Source organism: Bidens hawaiensis, unplaced genomic scaffold (assembly GCF_021521415.1).
Source record: "Bidens hawaiensis isolate Kalapana, Puna unplaced genomic scaffold, B.hawaiensis_p1.1 tig00024027_1, whole genome shotgun sequence".
Taxonomy (NCBI): domain Eukaryota; kingdom Viridiplantae; phylum Streptophyta; class Magnoliopsida; order Asterales; family Asteraceae; genus Bidens; species Bidens hawaiensis.
In genome coordinates, this window is record NW_027493788.1 from 111,949 (window position 1) to 128,194 (window position 16,246).

A 16,246-nucleotide genomic window follows, 5' to 3' on the forward strand; every position below is an offset into this window, starting at 1 on the left:
TATATATATAAACGAAACCTTTAAAAGCTCTCTTGTTGCTCCCTAGATTCTCTCAAGTCAACAGATTGCTTTATTCGTAAATGAAGGCTTCTTATGCATTTGACCGGAATTCACGGGCATGGGTCTCACCAAACCCAGATAGCCCTTAAACGGATTATGACATCTCATTAAATTAAAAATTAATCTCACCAAATATTTGATATGAAAATCTTATAAAATAGGGATATACTAAAAATTAATATCCGATTTAATTAAAAAGAATACATTATTTATTATTAAGAAACAATTTTATAGTAAAAAGAATAAGCGGGTCATGAGTCTCACCAAACCCATGTATCTTTTAAACTGGGCTATAGTATTTCATTTATTTGTAAAATCCTTTCATCATCAAAATTTTAATTATATTATTAACTTCTTTACAATAAATAAATTAAAATCCAACAAAATATATAAATATTAAAAAAGGATAATGTAAAACAATTCCATAATACATGCGGATAAAAACTAGTAACTTTATAAAAAGGTTGAGCGTATTCACATTCTAAAAAGGTAAGACGCATTCACCTTGGCCGTGTAACGGCTTTATAATATGATCTTTGAATATTTAATTTTTGTAAAAAGTGGGCATAATATGGCTAGTGTTTTAGCTTTATTAGGCGGGGGTATATTCTAACCCTAATATAAATTTAGATGGCATGATATTTTAAAGATGGATTAAACCACCTCAACTTAGGTTATATTTGTTAAAAAGGGGCCATGGATTATGCTTTTCATGGGGTTAAAAGACAAAGTACAATATATTAAACTAACAATTAATAGGGGTGAGATGGAGTTAAAAGGATTAAACCATTTGCTTTGGATGAGATCGTGTGAAAGAAAGAAAAATAAGTGATGTAGTGCTTATGTGGAGTTAAGAGGGGTTAGAGTATATCATATGGCATAGCATGAAAATATTTTGAGGATGTCTAAGTAGTAGTGTTCATTAAATATCTGTATTTATAGTCGAAATTTTCTTCATGCCTAAGTCTTTCAATGAAATGTGTCAATTCAAAGTAAGAATCTATACCTTTACTATATAATAAATAAAACTTTCTAAATATCACATGTCATCACCAAAATAATCATTACAAAATTTTTCTAACTTTTTCTCTTATTAAATACATTTCTCTTTCTTATTAATAGTTTTATATCCCTTTTATATTTAACCTTTTTTTTAATCTATTTTTATTCCTATGTCCTACATGTGTTGAACAAATAAAATTTTATAATTGATAACTTTATAACTTTTTTTTCTTTTTAATCTATTATTTTTCCATGTTCTACATGGACTGAACAACATAAATTTTATAAATGATAACCTTACAAATAAGAGAATGATAAAAAAGTTAATTATTACATTAAATAAGTACTAAGTTCAATAAGAACTACAATTCACAAACTTAAAAATAAATCAGAAATGCTTCAAGCCCATGGACCGCAATGGAAATGAGTGTTTGTGTTTGTTTTGAATGTGTGGAGGTAATTGTGGAAATAAGGGTTTTAGGGTTTATGGAGGGTTTAAAGAGTTTAAATGCTTCAAGCCCATGAACCTTAGGTTCATTTACACCCTAAGTCCATAATGAATTCCAAGTCCATCTTTACTCTAGGCCCACTACTCCTTTATTATTAGTTTATTTAATCATAAATAAATAATAACACACTAATAAATAATAAAGTTTCTTTATTTATTATTTTCGAAAGTCGGATGCTACACTACAAGAACCCTTGGTGAATATCTATAGATTTGGTGTTTGCTTGGAAGTACAGGACTTTAGGGTTTCAAATGATAATATGGTTTTAGACTTATCTTTTCAAAAAAAAAATAGGTTGCTTGTTGCTCAAGACAAGAATTTTAAAACAGTGCACCTTTGAGTTAGATCATGAAAGTTTATATGTTGTAACCGTATGAGTTGGTTATCTTATATATTTTTTTATATGATTTAAATATTTCCTTTTTGCTCAAGACAGAATTTTAAAACAGTGCACCTTTGAGGTAGATCATGAAAGTTTATATGTTGTAACCATATGAGTTGGTTATCTTATATATTTTTTTTATATGATTTAAATATTTATCTAAATCGTAGACTATTGAGGGGTATAATTTGGAGTCAGTTTAGTAGACAAATCACTAAAAATTGACGCTTTAACGAATTAAGGAAATTCCAGTTGGAGAATTTTTTCTAATTCACATGGCTACAATATATCCAAACATTGGGTCATAATTTGTAAACATGGGTGAGTTATGACAGTAGTTTTGAGACCAAAGCTCTTTGTTAGGATTTCCAACAAACCCTTTATTAAAAAAAAATAGTAAAAACATTTTTAAAATTTCTAAAGTTTACACCCAAAATTACAGAGATATTAGACACATAAAGAACCAACTTAGTCTTTTGAAATTCATGATTTGGATATATTGTGGCCGAGATCTAAGTGTTAAAATAAAAGGGTTTTCTGTATATGCGAATCCATGGAAACACTTAAGTGTTCCTTTGATGTTTTTAGTTTATAAAAACACAAAGCTTTATTATAAGAATTTAATCAAACTTATAAAACAATAAGGTTAGGTTCTTAAAGGATATATTAGTTTTTATAATGATTAAAGAACGAAAGAACGAAACATTAAATGAAAACCGAAACTTACTAAAAAGGAAACAACTTGTGAATCTTTGAGAGGGATGATGATTACGACTTTGCAACATTGGGGCTCTGGAATTTGCAGGTTTTGAATGAATTTGAGGGTTCTAGGGGGTTATGTTTATAGGGGTGTTTAGAGAGAAGATTATGATGAATTAGAGATAGAATTTGACTAGGTTTTAAATTTTCAAAATTTAGATAAGACAAAACCTAGAGAATAAGAATAGAATATTCTAGAAGGTTTATTTGATTTGATTTGAACTAAAGATATGAATTAAATTACTTTAGAATAAAAGTAATAATGGCAAATATTACATGCTATAAAATATTAATCTAGGCATTCTCAGTTAACGTGCTACATTAACGATTAAGCATGTATATGAAGAAATGAACATAGAATTATGTAATTGCACATATGATAATTATGTTACTAACTAGAAATAAATAATATATGATTCTATAATAATATAAATTATGAATTAATATGCAAACTTTATTAAATATAAGTACAAAAGACTAACAATTTTCATGCATATAAATACATAGATTTTATATTATTGGTCCAAGTTTTAAGTGTACTACATGTTATGCGCGATTGTGTGAACCACACACAAGTTTTGCTTGATAAACCTGAACCCCATGGCCAGTTTTGTATATCATGGACAACTCACATGATAGATCGAATACATATGGGACCGAATGAATTATGTTACTAGGAAAGTTAGTTCGATCACTAGTGTATACCGTATATATCTAATCTAGAATGTTATTTGAAATGGTGATTAGGACTTGGAAGCAACAACTTCGAGCTTTAAATTAACATGATGTCATGTCGTCCTTAGTGTTCGATCTTTCACTTAAAAGAATAAAAACAAGGAAACAACATATGTAAAGAGAGGCTACACAAATTTTTAGGGCCGGCCCATGAGCTGTGCAGGCTAGACCACTACACAGGGCCAAAAAAACCCAACTTTAAAATATTAATTGATGAGTAATCTTATCTTACTACACTAATAAAAGAAAATACTGGTTGCCACATGTCAGTCCCATATTGATTCTTGACCATTTTTTCCCTCCTAAATTATAATCTCCAATCTCCTTCATTATAGATATTTATAGTAATGATATTAATGCTTGACAATTAAGATTGTTATTTATTTTAAGAAATTATTAAAAAAAACAAATATAAAGGGTTTTAAAATTTTACATATCATAGACCAATTGAATAAAATAATATTTGGGAACTACTACTAATAGTCAAACACAAAACTTAATTAAATTAATAAAAACTTTGTCTATTGTGTTTAATTATACGTATATATATAAAGTAATCAGAATAATTAACTGAGTAGAAATATAAACAAACAAGAAAAAAGTTTATATTCTTCATTTTTTATTACATTTTGTTTACAAATATATAAAATACTTTATTATAGAAAAATTTCTAATGTTTGTTCTAAAATGAGCTTAAAATTATATCAAAAGTAAGAGATTTTTTGAAACCCACTAATTTCTTTCTTGTCAATAAATTTGCATTTTCGTCTAAGTAAAAAAAAAATAAAGAAACTTATCTGAATCAAAACACAACAAAATTTCCTATAATTATTGGGTGATTTCAATATTATTTTGAATGAGGAAGAACATTTGTAACTTAATAATGGAACTAATTTCTTAAAGAAAAAATCATCTTGATAAAGAATTTGATTTGTTGTCGTTAAATAAGGTGGTGGACGATTTTGTAGGCTTGCTTAAATTTAATTTGTAAATCAATCAAAATAAATTTATAAATCATGCTTGAAATTTGAGTTCATACAAAAATTATCCACCATCCAACATTAGTTAACTTCAATCAATGATTTCATCTCTAATTCTATGCAAATTCCGGATCTGGATACATTACATCCATACATCTATTTAACACAATACATATTCATTTGTTAGTCTTCACAAATAAGTTAATAAAAAAGTTTTATGTAAGAGATTTTCTCAAATTTATAAATTTTATATTTTACACTTCTTATCTATATATTAGATTTATCTTTTAACTTTAATTAATGTTGTTTCTTCTTTCAAATAATTCATCTTATTAATTTTAAAATTTAAGAAATCCCGTGTATTACTCGGGTTCTAAAACTAGTAAGTAAATAAAGAAAAATAAGTAATCCTATCATCCTATGTAGCTCATATCGTAAGTTGCACCATATGCAAGGTGGGGGTTCGAATTCGTGCTCTGTGTATGTTTCCTTTGATTCCACCAATTTTGTTTAACTTTTTATTATTTAGCAGTTTGAATTTATCTTTTCCCTTTTATTCCACCAATTTTTATTTTCTTTTTTTACTTTTTTCATATTTGGCATACTCATGTTAATGTCTTTGACTGTACTAAGATATTTTTATATATTATTGTCGAAGCACGAAATGGAATCTGACCTGACTCATGACGGAGCTTCCACGGATTTCGAGATGAATGAACCGCATCCTGGTCTGCTGATCCTCTCCTCCGGCTGCTCGCGATCTGCAGTGGCGTTTTGGGGGTGTGGAGGTGACCGCTAAGAGATCTTCAAGATCTCTTGTTCACAGACACAAAAACTGGTGGTGGCACCTACTGAGCATGACCCCATGATAAGGAGGTGAAGACCTCCTTATATAGAGTCTCATGGCCACCATCATGATACCCTAATGGGCCTAGCCCAATTAGGGCTACCTCCACAAACCTCCTCAGCCCAATAACAAATGTATTAGCCCATATAATAAAACAAACAAAATATAATAAATTTAGGATTGTAAACCGGGTTTAATACCATACCCCTACAAGCCCCCCCAAGTCCAGCGTTGCTCCTGGGCGCGCAAGCGCTTAGGTGGAGCGTTGGACTTTATAAGGTGTTAGGGCGGTTTTTTCCCTTTTATTCGGCCTTATCTTTATTGTCTTGAGTCTGAGAGACTTTCTCCATGATGGTGACGCGTTGTGATCCTTAAGATAATGGTGGTATCGAGTTATAAGGATAATAAAGCTTTGCGCGCGAGAGGCGTCTTACGAGCTGAGAAATAAAGCCTACGCGCGAGAGGCGTCTTACAAGCTGGGTAATAAAGCATGCGCGCGAGAGGCGTCTTACAAGCTGAGCAATGAAGCCTGCGCGCGAGTGGCGTCTTACGAGATGAGAATAATAAAGCCTGCGCGCGAGAGGCGTCTTACGAGATGAGAATAATAAAGCCTGCGCGCGAGAGGCGTCTTACGAGATGAGAATAATAAAGCCTGCGCGCGAGAGGCATCTTACGAGCTGAAAATAATAAAGCCTGCGCGCGAGAGGCGTCTTACGAGCTGAAAATAATAAAGCCTGCGCGCGAGAGGCGTCTTACGAGCTGAAAATAATAAAGCCTGCGCGCGAGAGGCGTCTTACGAGCTGAAAATAATAAAGCCTGCGCGCGAGAGGCGTCTTACGAGCTAAGAGTAATAACTGAGCTGGCGCGTGAGGCGACTTACGAGCTGTAATAATAACTGAGCTGGCGCGTGAGGCGACTTACGAGCTGTAATAATAACTGAGCTGGCGCGTGAGGCGACTTACAAGCTGTAATAATAACAGTAGCCTGCGCGCGAAGCGTCTTACGGGTTGTAATAATAATGTAAACCTGCGCGCGGGGCGTCTTACGGGCTGTAATAATAATGGAAACCTGCGCGCGGGGCGTCTTACGGGCAATGAAAGTAATGATAATAAAAGCTGGCGCGTGGCCGACGGGTTTATGAGGATTCCCAACCTTCAAGTATGGCGGGGAGCCGTATGGGAAATTGAGGATTCCCAACCTTTAAGTATGGCGCGGAGCCGTATGGGAAATTGTGAGGATTCCCAGCCTATGGCGCGGAGCCGTATGGGAAATTGTGAGGATTCCCAGCCTATGGCGCGGAGCCGTATGGGAAATTGTGAGGATTCCCAGCCTTCAAGTTTGAGCTAAGACTCATATTTTTGGGCTAAGGCCCTGACGTTTTAGAGTTAAGACTCGTCAACGCGTTTGAGCTTAGAGCTCACGCATGTATGTTTTACTTCGCTTTCTTTTTAATTTGATGTCAATATAATGTTGTCATATTGCTCAAATTAGTAAAAGGAAGTGCGAAACATGTATGCGAAAACTTGTATGCGGTGGCGCGAATGCAAAACTGCTGCGCGCTGTGGCGCAGAGTAATTGCCTGGGCGCGCGCGCGCGACCCGCTGAGGCGCAGAGTAGTTGCCTGGGGCGCGCGCGCGCGACCCGCTGAGGCGCAGAGTAATTGCCTGGGCGCGCGCGCGACCCGCTGTGGCGCAGAGTAATTGCCTGGGCGCGCGCGAGCGACCCGCTGAGGCGCAGAGTAATTGCCTGGGCGCGCGCGCGACCCGCTGTGGCGCAGAGTAGTTGCCTGGGCGCGCGCGCGACCCGCTGAGGCGCAGAGTACTTGCCTGGGCGCGCGCGCGACCCAAAGGTTTTGAATATCCACATCAGGTAGGTTTTATGTAAAACCAACAGATCTGATAGCGTACTTGATGCTTGAGCATGCTTGATGCTTGAGCATGCTTGCTGCTTGAGCATGCTTATTGCTTGAGCATGCTTGATGCTTGAGCATGCTTGCTGCTTGAGCATGCTTGATGCTTGGGCCTGCTTATTGCTTGAGCATGCTTGATGCTTGAGCATGCTTGCTGCCTGAGCATGCTTATTGCTTGGGCATGCTTATTGCTTGAGCATGCTTGCTGCTTGAGCATGCTTATTGCTTAAGCATGCTTGATGCTTGAGCATGCTTGCTGCTTGAGCATGCTTATTGCTTGGGCATGCTTATTGCTTGAGCATGCTTGCTGCTTAAGCATGCTTGATGCTTGAGCATGCTTGCTGCTTGAGCATGCTTATTGCTTGAGCATGCTCTGCCTTCATGTCTGGGGGCGCGCGCGCGCGCTGTGGCGCGGAGTAATCGCCTGGGCGCGCGCGCGCGACCCGCTGTGGCGCGGAGTAATCGCCTGGGGCGCGCGCGACCCGCTGTGGTGCGGAGTAATCGCCTGGGGCGCGCGCGCGCTGTGGCGCGGAGTAATCGCCTGGGGCGCGCGCGCGCGCTGTGGCGCAGAGTAATCGCCTGGGCGCGCGCGCACGACCCGCTGAGGCGCCGAGTAATCGCCTGGCGCGCGCGCGACCCGCTGTGGCGCGGAGTAATCGCCTGGGCGCGCGCGCGCGACCCGCTGTGGCGCCGAGTAATCGCCTGGAGCGCGCGCGACCCGCTGTGGTGCGGAGTAATCGCCTGGAGCGCGCGCGACCCGCTGTGGTGCGGAGTAATCGCCTGGGGGGCGCGCGCGCGCTGTGGCGCAGAGTAATCGCCTGGGCGCGCGCGCGCGACCCGCTGTGGCGCGGAGTAATCGCCTGGGGCGCGCGCGACCCGCTGTGGTGCGGAGTAATCGCCTGGGGCGCGCGCGCGCGCTGTGGCGCGGAGTAATCGCCTGGGCGCGCGCGCACGACCCGCTGAGGCGCAGAGTAATCGCCTGGGCGCGCGCCGTCCCACGGATGGCGCCAATGTCGAAGCACGAAATGGAATCTGACCTGACTCATGACGGAGCTTCCACGGATTTCGAGATGAATGAACCGCATCCTGGTCTGCTGATCCTCTCCTCCGGCTGCTCGCGATCTGTAGTGGCGTTTTGGGGGTGTGGAGGTGACCGCTAAGAGATCTTCGAGATCTCTTGTTCACAGACACAAAAACTGGTGGTGGCACCTACTGAGCATGACCCCATGATAAGGAGGTGAAGACCTCCTTATATAGAGTCTCATGGCCACCATCATGATACCCTAATGGGCCTAGCCCAATTAGGGCTACCTCCACAAACCTCCTCAGCCCAATAACAAATGTATTAGCCCATATAATAAAACAAATCAAATATAATAAATTTAGGATTGTAAACCGGGTTTAATACCGTACCCCTACAATTATATTTATACATCTTTGATTGCCCCAAAATTTTCTTACTTTTTTATTATTTGGTATATCATGTTCATCTTTGTTTATGTTAAGATCTTTTTTTATATATTTAATATATAATTTTTTTTATAAAAAACCATAACTAAATTTAAAACCCAATTGAAAATTATAACCTAAATGCCTATTTAGTTTTAACTAATTTTTAAAAAATTTAGTTTATTTTTAAAAACATTTAAATATGGGGCTCGTTTTTATTTTCTCGCACAAGGCCCTTGAGGTCCCTCATATTCTTAGAGACGACCCTGCAAGCTTTCAATTTGTCTCACATTAGCCTATATGTTGTCATTCGCATCTCTTAATAGATTCGTTACATCATATTGTGTCATATGGTATAGGTGGGACCTGACCTTCAGTTGAGCCCGTTGTGGTCCGTTAGCCGTTAACACCCCATATCCCTTTACTTTACTCCCATTTGCGCTGCTATCCGGCTCGCGCTAGGCCCCTTGCGCCCGTCCCTGGTCGCGTGTTCACGTTGTGGCTAGCGTGACACAACAGATAGTCTTCACACGTTGTCTCTTCTAATTAAAGTACGCCTTTCTCTGATGACATCATCAATTCAATCTGCAATGCTCGGGCGATTGTGATCGGTTTCAATTAGATCTGTAAACGAACCAAACGTTAGGTGAACATTCGTGAACCGTTCGGTGGGAAGTTCGTTTATTTAATAAACGAACGAACTTGAACAAAAAAACTTGTGTTCGTTTAATTAAACGAACGAACACGAACACATGTTCCGTTCGTTCATTTATGTTCATGAACGTTCGTTTATGTTCGTTTATTTATGTTCATTTATGTCTGTTCATTTATGTCACTACAAATAAAATGGGTATCAAAGACTGAAAAAATAGCCTCGGATACTCCACAAGCTAGAGATGTTCAAAACGGTTTGGGATTAGGAACCGGAACCGGTTTCTAACCGGTTCCTATAATCAAAATCCCCTTTTAAACCGGTTCCAGGGTCGAACCGGTTAGGGAACCGAACCGGTTCTCCCACCCTCGAACCCCTAACCTATGGAACCGGTTCTTACCGGTTCCTAAACCGGTTCCTACACTGTAACCGGTTCCAACCGGTTACAGTGTAAAAATTTTTTTTTTTTTCGTTTTTCGTTTGCGATTTGGATTCTAAACTACGATTCGTATTTGTATAGCATGAAAAATAAACAAAACAATTAACATAAAATTCATTTTATTTACTTTAAGAAGTTCAAAAAAAAAAGGTTACATGTTTTAAAATCTTCAAAAACAAACTAACAAAACATTAAACTTATAAATATAAAGTTGTGACATATTATTTCTAGAAAAGCCTTCTTGTTCGTCGTAATTATTAAGTGGCGACTTCTTCCTCGGAATTACTTGTAGAAATGCCTTCTTGTTCGTCGTGCATTCGAACATCAAGTGGTGTTTCATCTTCGAGAGTGGTTACGTGTTGAATACGATCGATTGAGTCCAAGTGATCCTTTAAGCAAATGCACATCTCCACCGACTCCGAATTTAGTCTTGTTCTTCTCACCGATATTACCCTGCCACTAAGAGAAAAAGCGGATTCCAAAGCTACAGTAGAAGCTTGGACGATTAGTAAATCACGGGCCATGGTGGCAAGAATCGGAAACTGGGTTTCCTTTACCTTCCACCAAGCCAAAACATCAAAAGTGCCATATTCCTCTTCGGATAAACCGGTAGAGTAATCATATGCACTATACCTTCCTAGTTCGCTTGAAGGGGTGTTACCCCTTTGTTTTTTAGCCGTTACGTTGCGAACGGTGTTCATAAGGCTAATCATGGGATCTCGTACTCTAGTAGCACTTGAACTTGATGAAGACCCCCCCGGCGTAGGCATGTGTATGTTTGACCCATATTTATTTAAATAAAAGTCATACATAAATTTAAAATTCAAGTTAAAATAATTTTTTGCCTCTGTTGAAAAGTTTGGGTCAACTTCATGCATATCTAAGCCTGAAAAAATTTCGTCTATAACACATTCAAACCCCGTAACATTTAACATTGGGTTTAAAGCGGCGGCGCAAGTAAAAATCGGTGGCAATTCAAGAAAGTATTTTTTTAATTTAAACTTCATTGGTAATATGATGTTTGAAAACATTGGACTTTTATTTTCAAATTCTTTAAGATTGTTAACAATTAAAAATAACTCCGAAAGAACCAAGGGACTTATCGGATAATACGTTCCCGATAGTTTCGTAGTTGATGTTTTAAAAACTTCAAGAAAAGTCGATAAGTCATTGATAATTTCCCATTTCTTATTTGAAAAGGGGATTGCCAAATCATCCTCGGCAAGACTAGAATGAAACATTTGTAAAGTTTCTCTTTGTTTCAAAGCACTTTGTAACATTATGCAAGTGGAATTCCATCGATGAGGTACATCCCAATTAGCTCCCAAAGCTTTTCTTCCCGTATCTTTACAAAATTTTCTATATTCCATTTGTCTTTTTTTACTTTTCTAAAAAACTTCATGTAACATTATTCTAAAATCGTTTATAACCGATGTAACCTCATCCGAAGCAAGTCCGTCTTGCACGATTAAATTAATGATATGTGCAACACACCTTGAGTGAAAAAATACACCATTGCAAATCGACGTATATTTTAATTTTAATTTATCAACCGCCGATGTATTATTCGACGCGTTATCAAATGCCATTGAAAATATTTTATTTTTTAGTTTATAAGTTTTTATAACATAATCTAAAATTTCAAACAAATTACCTCCCGTATGTGGATACTCAAAGAGTTCGAAAGCAATGGTGCGTTTCATCATTTCCCACGATGACGGGTCTACCCAATGAGCGGTGACACAAAGATAAGATTCGGGTAGACCATGTGGAGCCGACAAAACATCACTAGTTAAGTTTATTCCCGTATTTATATTTTCAAAATATGCAATTAGTACCTCTTTGGCCTTCTTCCACAATTTTAAACAATAACGTTTAAGAGTATGACGACTTACGTGAGTGTATTGTGGTTGAAGCGTATCTCGAATCATGGCGGTTAAGCGAGGGTTGTTGAAGTGGCTAAACGGCAAAGCTTCTTGAATCACAAACTTCGCCATACGATCTTGAACTCGATCAATTTGGTATGTAAATATTCCGCCTTCACTATCCATTTGCGTTTGTTGCGAATCGACGTTCTTTTTCAACGCCTTGCAATACGGTTTTTCGATGTGTTTCTTCAAATTTGAATTCGAAATTGGGTTTAAATAAATCCCACAAAACTTGCACCGAGCCTTCATTGAATGGTCACTCAATTCAACCAAATCCCAATTACACCAAATCTCTTGATTACGATTATGAGGTACAATACGAACGAAACTTGGTTCGGCGATGGAACCTTGACCAACCGATGATTGTGAGGCAGCCATAACAACAAATATGAATATAGAAGAAGAGAAAACAAGAGATTAGAGAACTCAAAACGTTGTAATAGCGTTTTTTTGTATTTTTTTGCGTTCGGGTTTGCGTTTTGAGTGTTGTGATGAACCCATGACACCAAATACCTATTTATACTAGTAGTGGGGTGATTGGGGGAGCCAAAAAACGGCCATTTTTGACCCCAACGGTCAAAAAACGGCCATAAAACCAGGTTCCAACGGCTAGAATGGTTATAACGGCTAGAACCGGTTCCTAACCGGTTCCAACCGGTTCGGTTCCAGAACCGGTTCCGGTTCGGTTCCGGTTCCTACCCGGCCCAACTCAAAAATTCAAGAACCGGTCCCGGATCATTGGGTTGAATCAGATAGGGTCCGGTTCCTACCAAAAACGGGTAGGAACCGGTTCGGGTCCACCGGTTCGGTTCCAGGAACCGGTTTGAATGATCATCCCTACCACAAGCAGTACCTATTGGTTATCCAACACTGATTTTCCAGTCCCTAGTTAGTGACGGATACCTAGTCCTAGATAGTGGTTTTAGTAACTAAAAATCAGTCCCTATTGTATGGCACCAATGGGGACTAATAGCCAGTCACTGATACGAAAAATTCAGTCCTCAATGTGTCCCTTAGTACCATGTCTTTTCAGTCCCCAAAATATTTTTTTAGTTACTGCAAATCAGTCTCAGATACTATAGATATCAATCTCTAATGTTTACTTTTGGGACTGGAAAATAGTCCTTCAGACTATACTATATTGTCCCCACTATGTTTTGTTAGGTTCGGGATTAGGTATCAAATCAGTCTCCAATAAAATTTTTAAAGACTGATAACTATTCTTATATTTCAGTCGTTACAATGCATCTTTCAGGGACTGAAAACTAACCATGGATAAACATGTTATTTTAGTTCCTAATATATACTTTTAGAGCCTCATAATCATTCTACAATAACATATTTTTTCTAGTCTTTAATACCAGGACCCGAATATTTTATAAATGTAATAGCTCCACAAAAAAAAATTAATTACAAAAAATTCTGGACATATCTCATTCAATCTGTAACATCACAATTACAATAAGGTCGTATATTACAATCAAATATTCCTCTTGATTCTTTCCTTCCTTGTCGGTGAGTGTGCAAACTCTTGTTAATCCATATGTCTTTAACATTAACTTTGTGAACCTGAGAAAATGAGAATGACCCAACTTAGTATGCCACATAAAAAGTAACAAATCTAACGATAAATGAGCTATAAGATAAGAACAAACAGATCAAGTACTGAAACAATGAGGATTGAAATAAAAACAATACTAAATAGATCAGATATAGGGTATAAAGCAATCTAAAAGCGGCGAATTTGGAATGAGAGGATAATATAGCTTAATAGAAATGAACAAAGTTTTCATGGAATACCAATATTTTGTAACAATTCAGTGAAGAAAATATGAGCTAAAATCTGATCTATTTATTTTAATTGCCTAAAAATCTGATCTATTTATTTTAAGAGCTAAAATATGAGCTAAAATATAAGCAAATATGAGCTAAAATAAAATCTGATCAGCTAAAATATGAGCTCAAACTTCAACCTACAATTGCCTAAAAGTATCTCACATATGTGAGCTAAAATCAAAATATCAATAAAATACCAATATTTTGTAACAATTCAATGAAGCAAATATGCTTAAAACTTTGCAAAAATCCATGAGCGTACTTGTGGAGTACTAATAAGAGATGCTGCAGTAGCATCAAAAATCCCCCCCAGTACAGAACTAAAACTATCGTCCCTTGGCTTAAACAAGTTCATTGCTATCAGTTCCATAACCTTACAGTCTATAGTAATTAACATAGTTTTGCCACTATATACATAAATCATTAATTCATCAAATATAAATATTACTTGACTAAAAGTAATTTGTAGAGACATATAACATGTGGGCATAAGGAGTTCAAATAACTTAATTCCTAGCTAGCCATATTTGAATCATAAGTTTTTTTGATAGACAAAATCACAAAATTGAATACCAATAATATATGCAAATTTAGTAACTAAAAAATAAAACACTGATATGATATTAAAATTGTATTTGTTAACATAAGCAGAAAATATATTTGCAACATTGAAATATCTAATCAACTTGAGTGGTAAGAGAAAAAATAAAAAGAAATAATAACATACGATGAGTTTTAGATAATGACAATTAACACTATATATATCTGACTTGTATATGCAAAATCACAATCAATTAACAGTTAATTTCAGTCAATTACCTTTTCCACTTCATCCCTGTTGAAGTAATTGAAAAATAACACCATGAGAGCTAAGAACATAAGAAATACGTTCTGGATATTCAAAGCCGCAGAACTTCTCAATACAAACCTCTTCCGAAATCTAATTGGTCACACGTAAAACTAAATTTCAAGCCCTAACCATAACCCAACTCGACATCGTTTTCTCCGTCGAGAAGACTGCATAAACTCATGCCCTAAGAATTACAACTGTAAAGAGATGACCGGAGAACGTGATGGTGGATTGGGTTTCACAATCATATCGATACAAGGATATAGAGACGAGAGAGTTTCGTGTGTGCTTTAGATCCAGGGTTATAGGAAGAGAGATTAATTTGGGATGTTGGTAAATCATGTTTAAACAAATAAAAAGTCACAAGTTCGAATCTAACAAGTTTCATAATATAAAAAATATATTTTTGCTCAAACTAGTATGATCATCAAACCGGATCGGTAATCCGACCGGTTGAATTGGTCAATCAAACTCAAGCTGGTCCAAACAAATCAAACCGAACCAAGCTCATGATCAAGTCTCGGTCAAACCGACCCGGTCCAGGTTCAAAACCTTGAGTCTTTCTGCCCAGTTAACTGTAAAATGGTTCAAGTGTGTATTTAGACCCGCGCCCTCACCGGTTATCGGTTTAACCGGTCGCACCAATGAGTTCATTTTTCAAAAAAATGTTGCTTAACCATTAATAACTCCATATAACCATCATTTACCATGATAAAGTATAGTTTATCATACAGACCATCACTTCAGTTTCTAATCCACCCTTTATTCAAGTCTAAAGATCACCATTAATATATCTCACATAAATTGTTAGGACTGATTGTCAGTCTGTAATAGATGTTCTCAAAATAGTAATAGATATCATTATTGGAGACTGAATATTACTCGATAATTGTTTGATCTATAAATCTCTACGGAGAATGAATATTAGGTTTGCAGTTGATATCATTTTGACAAATAATTGAAGATTGAAAATAAGTCCTTGATATTCTTCATGCATAAATGACGATTAATACTAAAAGCCAATCCCTAATTGAACCGGTTAGGAACATTAAGAACTGATTTTTAGTCTCTTATATGTCATGTCCATGTTAGAGACTGAAAATCAGTCTCCCATACATTTTCGTTACCTTTCACTATAGAAAGAACATATTTAGGACTGAAATTCAGTGCCAATAAGTTTGCCTCCAAAACTTTATATTGTGTTAGAGGTATCTGTGACTGAAATTTAGTCTCAAATAAGGTGTGAGAGTATTAGTGACTAATTCCTAACATCAGTCACATAAAAATCAGTCCCTGATATTATTAGTAACTGAAAATTCAGTCCCGGATGCTATGTATTTAAGATTGATATATCAGTCTCTAATACTTTAGTCCATAATGATCACTTTTTTTTAGTGTGTTCGTTTATGTATTAATAGAAAATAATTAAATATTATCTAGATAGGTCATCTGGTTAAAGGTTTTATATTTGTTATTTTGTGTTCATTTAGGTGTTTTCATTTAAGTTCGTTTATGTTTATTTGTGTTCATTTACATTTGTTCATGTATGTTCTTTTATCTTTGTTCAGTTATGTTCGTTTAGATTTTAAACAAATGAACACAAATGTCCATTTTTAAATAAATGAACACGAACATAAATATTTGTTCAATTAAGTGTCTGTGTTCTTTTAAAGTTAAATGAAAGAACATGAACATGCCACTTTTCATGTTCAATCGATTCGTTTACAGGCTTTCATTATTTACATTAATGAATACACCAGTCTCAATCTCTAGGCTTTTCTGATTTTATTTGTATTCGTGAACACATTAATTTCCTTAATGAACGAACACGAACATAAAATCTCGTTCGGTAAGTGTTTGTGAACTGTTCGTGAACACATTATTTTCTTAACAAACGAACATGAACAAG